The 9,362-nt window shown below is 44.9% G+C and overlaps 1 long non-coding RNA gene across 1 annotated transcript; it reads right to left on the bottom strand.

Annotated features, from left to right (window-relative positions):
• Positions 1-1,741: 1,741 nt before the first annotated feature.
• LOC138527357 (uncharacterized) lies at positions 1,742-7,060 on the bottom strand. The gene is made up of 2 exons (XR_011283906.1): positions 6,962-7,060; positions 1,742-2,161 (listed from the first exon to the last, which is right to left on the bottom strand). It is a non-coding gene; the product is annotated as an uncharacterized lncRNA (long non-coding RNA).
• Positions 7,061-9,362: the final 2,302 nt, after the last annotated feature.

Raw genomic sequence — 9,362 nt, 5'->3', positions numbered from 1 at the left:
ATCTTGAGTACGTGAGGGGGCAGGAGAGGCAATCGGCTCTTGTGACCGATGCCCATTGAAGCGGCAAGGGGGCAGCCACTGGCACTAGTAGCCCGCAGCTTTGCCATGTCAGCTGGGTCCATGGTTGAGCTGAAAAGCCGCCCCCACCCCCAAACCCCAGTAAACAAACAATTAATGCTCTCCCCGAATTAGCATTTCTGCTTCCTTCTCAAGAGGTTCCCGAGGAAGGCAAAGCTGCATTTCTTGCAGGTGGTGGCATTCAAAGACGGGCCAATCAAAGGTTGGAGAGCTGCAGCGCCGCGCTCTCAGGAGCCCCCGGTGAATGGCGCCAGGATTGCGGCTCAGCGGGGGGCTGAGGGCTTCAGGTGTGCAGCTCGAAAGCAGCTCATCAGCACAGAAAAAGGGGAGAAAAGGCGAAACTTGAATTTATCTAAACTGCTCTTCTGCTAACGCTACTTGTGTCACGTCAATGTTCTGAAAGGGGCCAAGGGTTCTTGTGGCACAGTGAACGCAAACACGATCTGCATTGGGAAGGCCTCAGCTCCCGGCCCGCGGTGCCGCCTGGCGCGGAACTCACAGAGAACCCGCCGAGCAGGTGCCTCAGCGCGAGGGCCGTGTACAACGTGCACCTCCTTCAGTTCATCATGTTTATTCGGATATAAAAAACATCCATCCAAAAACACAAAGTACACCGAAGTAGGCCTAAAGTATACGTGTGATGTCTGTGCTAAGGCGCCCAGACACCTCCGGGCTTGGTGCGCCACCCAAATCAATACACAAGCAAACAAAACACAGAATAAAATTCATCAATATGCAAAGTACGAATAAAACGCTTTGCCATATCAAAGTTACTTCCACATATAATTAGAATCAAGAGTTTCAAGGTAATAAAACACGATCTTATTTCTTCAAAAACCCCTTTCTGGTGTGCATAGCACTTTTCAAAACAGATTACAAAGCCTGTGCCGTCGGTTCTGACTCCACCATCAGAAGCAACAGTTTATATCTGTGTGCTTCAGAATCGGGGACCCCGCGAATCGACCTATCTGGACGATCCTGGAAGGTAGCCCGTACTAGAGGGGCGCGTTCATCTAAGACCCCCCCACGCACCGCCACCTTGTACACTCTGCTACTGGGAACATATCGCTACCGCAGGGGGCCACGTTGCCTGAACATCACTGGTGCACCAGAAGTGCTCTACATACCGTAGCCAAGGAATTGTGGGCCAGGTTTCCTTTGCCAACGTACTTCTTACTATGAAGTGGCTCAGAGTGGCATGGTACCCTCAGCCGAGGATTACTAGATGCCCATTCATCCTCCCAGTAGGCCACCCCCAATGCCCTAGGGACCGAAGCGCAAGAGGATCAACCCGAGGACCTAGGAGTTTTGAAAAAACGATGTTCCTTTCCCTGCAATTCACCAGACTTCGAATAGCCCCACAGCCATGCCCCACACAGTGTGGCCGCCGTCACTGGTGTGGTGCAAACCTTGAGGGCCTATTGCAGATGCTGTTTGGAAGAGACTTGCACCTTCCACCCAAGCGCTCTATCAACAATCTCATAACACTGGTATCTACCCCTCGAGCACTCTATCAACAATCTCATAACACTGGTATCTACCCCTCGAGCACTCTATCAACTGTCTCCTAAAATGATAAGACTGGAAGGCTTTATCAACAATGACTAATCCCCCACACTAACGTGAGATGGGGGTTTAGATTCTATTAAAGACAAGGAGGCGATTATTATGCATTACAATCTTTACTCTGAAACCACAGCAGCAAAGAAAAAACTTTTACAAACAAAAAAGTTTCAACAACAGAACTAGATAAAGTTCAATGTCAATGCATGGGGAACTCCCCAAACCATCATGGAGGATAGGTCATACCCTGCAGGGGACCAATGAGCAGGGACCCTCCTTTATATATGTCCATTACTCTAACGCCAACCCCTCTTTCTGCAGCTGACTTGCACCAGACGCCCAATGGAACGGTTGAACTGCGTAGCGCAGAGAAAAAGGATCCAGCGAAACCGGAGATCTCAACCTTTCCGCAGCCTGAAGCAATGAAGAAGTTCTTCTGGATAGGACTTCTCACCCGAAATCACGCACTCCAGAACTTGTAACTGCGATCCACACTCCTGAGCAGAACCTCAACTCGTACCTGTAAGAACAACAAGCAAGAAGGGTGGGTGGTTGGGAAGAACAACAAACCAAAGAATGTTCTCACTTGAACCACCTGTGTACATGCGTATCACAATTGTCATATCATATCATATCATATCCAGGGTGGGTGGGAGGGATAATAATCGCCTCCTTGTCTTTAATAGAATCTAAACCCCCATCTCACGTTAGTGTGGGGGATTAGTCATTCTATGACAAGACAGGAGGCTCATATTATGCAAGTTCAAAGCCCTTGCATCTCATTAGTAAGTACAAAATGATCCAATATAATAGATAATATAATAAAATTAAAGGAAAGGTAACATTTTTTAAATGCTTTCATTAAATCAATCTGTTGACCAATCAGAGAATTGCCCAAGACTAGGTTGCCCGAAAAGCTGTCTTATAAGGCAAAGTCAAATCCACTGCAAGAAAAACAGGAATGTGCCAAATCCAGCGTTCCTTACAGGCCACCAAAACCAACTGGTTAAAAGAGGGGAAAACATTGAACAAAGTTTTCCTATACTAATAGGTTAGGACAAAACCATCTGAAATAAACACCTATGTTGTTCAATCAAATATTCAAAACACTTAAATTCGTACCATTTTTGGGGACCTAGAAAGCAAACCAATGAAAACAAACACCTAGCTCTCCTGGAGATAAAGAAAAGTACCCCATAGGGGTGAAAGTCTTATAGGTTCCATCCCATGCATTAAAGGAAGATATCGCATTAGAAACAGGGCATGTCACAGAACTACACCGGGGAACCAAGAGGGAAAGACACATCTTCAAAAGGGTAAAATAGGAGTAAAAAATCATTTTTATAAATTTTGTAATAGGACAATCCATCCTGAGTGGAGCTGAAAAGCAATAGAATTAATCTACAATTGTCTTCAGACATATGTGTATACTAAGGAGGGAAGTCTTCTGGAGGCAGAAGCAGAATGGAAGAGAGGGCCCCACCTGAGAAGCTAAACCCGTCAAACCGCCAACACGGAGACCCTCAGACCTCCCGAACTCTTGAAGAAGGACTCTGCTACCATGACAAAAGGCAGATATTATAAACCTGATCCTTAAGAGGCCAAACTTGGCAAGAAGAAAAAATGTATCCGACATCCAATCACTACCATTATAGTGATATCTAAACTCCTTTGTAGGTATGCCCGGTGCTTGAACCTTGATCCCTCCTCCCTGGTGATAAATCCCCTAGCGGATCAAAAGTAACCGAAGGAGGACACCAAATTTCCAAAATCTTAGCAAGACTCTAAACTGCAAAGAACTGATCACTAAATGGTTAAACTGAAGGTGTACACCAGAAGAGGTCCACCCTATATTTCAGCCAATTTGCAGATCTTTGAAGCTCACAGCACCCTGAGCTGGCACCTTACTGCAAACAAACTCTTGTGAAAACCCCAAAGGTCCACCTGCCATGCAGGTGACTATGATAATCAAGTCATCAACCAAATATATATCCCAGCACTCTGGTAATCGTAGCGGCAGACACCGTCTGAAAGTTAATGTATAGACTCTGGAACGCATCGTGATAGAGGGTCATAACGTGGATGGGGGATAGTATCACTCCCAGACCCCTCTATCCCACCAAGGGATATTGAGCCTTCCCAAAAGAGGAGAAACCTCCCCCACTTATCCAAAGGAAAAACCTTGCAATCCAGAAAGAAAACTACCCTGAGGACCACATTAAAGCCCCGCTTTACACCGTTAAGAGAAATAAATACCCACTAGCGCCTCTAACCAATCCCCTGACTGGACAGACTCCAGTTAACTTATTGAAATACCAGAGATTAGCACAAAGGAAAGTAACAGACGGGAGGGAAATGCTCAGTGCGAGTCTGCACTGGTCACCCGCCAGAACTCCTGTAAAAAGGAAAAAACTGAAACCATTGGATACTCCCAGAGGTGTAATATTATGATGCAATCTCCCCCAAGGATGGCAGGAAAACTGAAACCATTGGATACTCCCAGAGGCGTAATATTATGATGCAATCTCCCCCAAGGATGGCAGGAAGGGGAATGAGGGGGAAAGAACTCTGGATAATTATCAATGCCCTGTAAATGCAAGGTTGAGAAGAAATCTGGGACCACTGTCCCCTCAAACCCTGAGGTCTGAGTCACTGTATTCATGTGAGGCTGACTGGCCACTAAGGGAATCAGGGGAAGGAAAAACTAAGCACATTGTCCATAGCAAAACAGTACTTATACAGTACTACGAACCCTCAGGTATATGAGTGGTGCTTAACACTACTACGAGCGTTGTGTGGTGTGAGGTGTTCACTTATCGATCTCAGCTGGATAAAAGACTGATGTAGACCTTTCCAAAATTAGGAACCTGTATCAGAACGGTCAGCACGGATATGAAACAGCACTCTAAAGAGGTTAAGCAACGCTCATGAGGGTACAGAAGCCTGCGTGTACTCCTCGAGCAGAGGAGAAGTTGCAACACACTGTTAGACGGTTAGCTGAACCATAGGCCAAGCTTTGGGAGGAAAAACATGAGGCAGGCGCCAGCAAGTTATTATTTGGCAACTCGTCTAACTGATACCATCAAGTGTTTCCAAACACTCCATCCAAGTAAAACATGGTTGCTCAACTTGTCATGTAAAAAACTGAACGGTTACCCTCGAGCTGACCCTGTCTCCACCAGAAACCAAAAGAATAAGGAATGTCCAATGGGACAAAAGTAGGGGAGAACAAACGTCCCCACTAAAGAGAGCCTTAAGCCCTACAGACCTCAATAGAGGCATAACGCATCATCTTTATTCTTCCTCATGTTGAGAGAAAATACTGTAGCTTAATCAGCACTGGTATTGGGTGGAGCAATTGAGGTCGGGAATCAAAACCTAAGGAAAGGACTGAGTTGTCCTGAAACTAACTAAGGTAAAGGGTGACAGAATTTTTAACTAAAAGATGAATGATAACACCAGATAGATGGTTAGAGAGGAAGGTACAACCCCATATGGGTCTGTTTACAACCACTTCCACACTCTTTTCTTTAAAGCACTTAATAAATAAAGAATATATAATATATGAAATATATATAAAATATCCAAAGAAGAGGGGTTACGCCCTCACAGGGGACCGAATCCCCGGCCCTTATATAAGCTGATACTCACTGAGCTTTCTGGGCCACTGACAATTCTGAAAAAACGCAAATGTGTTCCAGTCAACACTTAAACATATTGTTTATCAAAGCGTACACTGAGCAAGTGCACCTCAACTGCTCACCCCAGCAGGGTGAGGCAACCAATAGTACATGAGGGAGCACCTCGCAGTAGGAACAAGGCGAAGCCTGAAACCGAGCAGGTTACTGCACGCCTACAAGACCAAACAATGGCGTCAGCCATATGCAGCACCTAAACAAAGCTGCCGACCTTAAGGAAGGAATACACTGAGCAAGTGCACCTCCAACTGCTCGTCCGAGCAGGGCGTGATAATCAGCAGTACACGAGGGGGTAACCTCGCATTAGAACTCAGGCAGAGCCTGAAACCGAGCAGGTTATGGTGCATGCCAGTTAAGGTAATTACCCAAGTTGCCCACTTTAAGGGAGGAAACACTGAGCAAGTGTACCTCAACTGCTCACCCTAGCAGGGTGTGGACACAGCCGTATACAAGGGGACCCCTCGCAGAAACCCCAGGCAACCTTGCCACCGAGCAGGTGACTGCACCTTTCCAGGGAAGATAACCCAAACAAAAGAAAACTGTCAAGTTGAAGGTAGTATACACTGAGCAAGTGCACCTCCAACTGCTCGCCCGAGCAGGGTGTGATAATCAGCAGTACACGAGGGGGTAACCTCGCAATAGAATCAGGCTGAACCTGAAACCGAACTTATGGCACCTACAGTGAAGGCAAAGCACATAACTTAAGAAATAAGTAAATGAATAAATAAACAAAGAAAATAAAATAAAACTGCAGACTGGCAGTGCATCGGGCTCTTGCGCTGGATGGTCAGACTTTGACCTAACAAACCCACAGTCTATCAGTAAACATTCTTTCTTTCCAGCACTAAAGGTAAGGAAATGTGTTGTGTCACCAGGGATACGAAATTACAAACATTTAACAAAACCACATTTTTACTATTAAAATGTTTGTGCTATAATCTTTCTGAAGAAGTCATGAACCAACCAAATGCCCATTAGGAAATCCCTGCTCAACTGAGCAAAAAAGGTGACAATCAAATACCTCCATTGTAAAATACAATTATTTAAAATATAACAATTAAAATATCTAATCTTAAAACATACAAATAAACATGCGCTGGTCGGCCGCGAACCCGGGTCTTCCTGCATGGGAGACCTGCAGCTCTATATTTGAGCTAACTTGGCTCAGTACTGAAACAGAGGCTTTTGTTACAAACATAAGCCACAGGGGCAGGCCGAACCCAAAGCCTGCAGCACCTGGAATCCCCAGGTGACCATAAATCTGTCAAGGGGCACGAATTCAAACAGGCGAAATGAAGAGGGAACAGTGTAAACAACACTGCTCTCGCGCACGCCGGGAGCAAGTTGATTAATGCACTAGAAACACCTGAGTTTACAAGCGCGAGAAATTTTTAAAGAAGAAATAAATTAGAGAGCTCCCTCGAACTCACAACCTCATGGACTGTAGTCCGAAATTCAACCATTGCACCACTGCTTCAGCTGAAACAGGAAGTATGAGCATAATACATATTTTCTTTTTGAAAGACACCAAAATGAAACCAACGGCCGCACGCGGCTATCCAGATACATTGTATCAAATACACAAATTCCTTTATAATAAAAGGTAATTAACACATATTTACCATATAAATAATATATGTCATATTCAAACTAATAAAGCCTACTACTGACAAACAATGTAAGACACAACTGAAAGGGGTGACTTAGCTCTGTGGTGTCAGCAGCAAAGAAAGAGGGGTTGGCGTTAGAGTAATGGACATATATAAAGGAGGGTCCCTGCTCATTGGTCCCCTGCAGGGTATGACCTATCCTCCATGATGGTTTGGGGAGTTCCCCATGCATTGACATTGAACTTTATCTAGTTCTGTTGTTGAAACTTTTTTGTTTGTAAAAGTTTTTTCTTTGCTGCTGTGGTTTCAGAGTAAAGATTGTAATGCATAATATGAGCCTCCTGTCTTGTCATAGAATCTCATAACACTAGTATCTACTCCTCGAGCGCTCTATCATCTCACAAAACGAATGCCTTCCACTCTAACATTATAACAACGGTCTTGCGAAGCTGATACGTGCCACTTGAACGCTCCCTCATAGATCCGCGAGGTTCGGCCGTGGTACAATACGAGAGATTCCTCCCACAGGAGCAATTGTCGCAGGTGGTGGAGAAACATCATTTCCAAGGGAATTTGCCTATGAGAGCAACTCATTCCGCAGGGTTGGCCATGGCGGGCTGTTCGGCAATGCTCCGACCTGCGGAATGTTCTTATAATAGCGGCGTATAATGTAGGAGGCCCTGTGAGTTTTATATGTGTTATATTAAGAGGTCATCAATTGATCAACCCTTGACATAATAATAACACATCTAAAAGCTAATGGAGCGCTGGGAAGTCTGCCTGGAAACGAAGGATGAAGTTCACATGTTACACTTAATTATGAAACTTAGGAACTATTAAATCTCAGTGAGGCTAAAACCAAAAGATGCGTGCGTCAATTGCAGCAGGACAAAACAAAGAAACAATATAATTAAATTGTGTGATAAATAAAAAGGTGCATCCCAAGGAGTCTTACAATGAATTGAGTGTACTACAAAATCGGCACAAAACTTAATAGCAAGAAGGCACTGCCAACATGTTTCAACGATTCTAAAATATTCATGATGGCCTTCATCAGGACAAAAATACAAAAAATGTATATTACGAGGTACACAATCCTGCCTAACATTTTGTTTGCTTCAAGAGTCTTCATTCAATATGGACGGCTGTGCCTTTTAGTCCTAAACTTGTGAAACAGTTGAGAAACAGAAGAAACCTCACAGGCAACACATGATAGTGGCATAACTGCCCACAAACATTGTCGCCAGATAATGCACCATTTTCCAGTGGGTTTTAGGCACATGGTTTGCTCTGCAGACAACTGGATGGAATGGGCTGCTACACAGTCAGCACAGATGCATGCCCTGCATTTAAGTAGGGAGAATGAGCAAACTACAGAACTTCTGTAACTCATGAAGATCAAGTGATTGACAGAAAAGAGTTCTTGCAGAGCCCATGAAAGCTGCCTCTCAGGGCAATCATTGTGTACGCGGGTTGTCGGCAAGTCACCGCTGGGGAGGCCCAGTGAACTCTGCAGGGTTTCGGGGAGGAAGCTCGCCACATCGTGGCAGCAGCACGCCTGCAGATTTCTCGTCTGCATTTCTTGAGACGTTCTCCCATCTCTAGCACGCCCCTCGCCCGTAGGTTCTGCTGAGTCCAGGGGGGCTGGCTCTCGGTACTATGCCACGTTAGTAGTGAATGGCCTGGCCCATGCACGGCCTTTCAGTGACGAGACACAGAAAGTGCAGGGCCATCTTAAGCTTTTTTGGGGCCCTAGGCATGGACATCTTTGGGGCCCCCCTCAATCAAACCAAAGGAATTAAGTGATCAAGTATCTATGGTGGCACCCACCCCTCCCCCGCCATGAGCAAAACCCTGCCTCGCAGCATTCAAAATAAGCATGTTTACTCCCTTTAAGGCCCCTTACCCTCTTCATTCCTGCTCTAATCAGATTGATAAACAAGTAGCATTTGAAGGCCAACATTAGCAATCTACGAAGAGGTTAGTTCTGTTCTAGTATAGAAACAAGATACTTTTTATCAATAGCATCTGGGAAGGTATGCAGCCTGTAGTATTAATGCAGGACTGTATTTAAATGGTACATGTAACCCAGAATAGGCAGATAACTCAATTTAGCTGCCTCAGAGAATGCAAAAGTGTTCAAGCATGGATAGAGGAGACCAATTGTAAGGAAGGAGAAAGCTACACATACCGTAGCATGGACAGTGAATGCAGATTAGAAGCTACCAGGAAGGTGCCTCTATCCAGACAGACTGAGATTAGAAGTGGGACATGGTTTTCAAATAGTGTTGCCATTAGAGATTAAGGGAACAAGTGCCTGTGGTGTTCAGTATATCAATGCTCACTGTTACAGTGCAAGCAACCCTATAGCCTTAATTTTATTTATTTAGTTTGAGTTGGCTAATTAAATTAA

This window comes from Ambystoma mexicanum, chromosome 14, assembly GCF_040938575.1.
Source record: "Ambystoma mexicanum isolate Mex_15411 chromosome 14, UKY_AmexF1_1, whole genome shotgun sequence".
Classification (NCBI taxonomy): Eukaryota; Metazoa; Chordata; class Amphibia; order Caudata; family Ambystomatidae; genus Ambystoma; species Ambystoma mexicanum.
The sequence above is the reverse complement of the archived record's forward strand: the minus strand, read 5'-3'. Positions and strand labels throughout refer to the sequence as shown.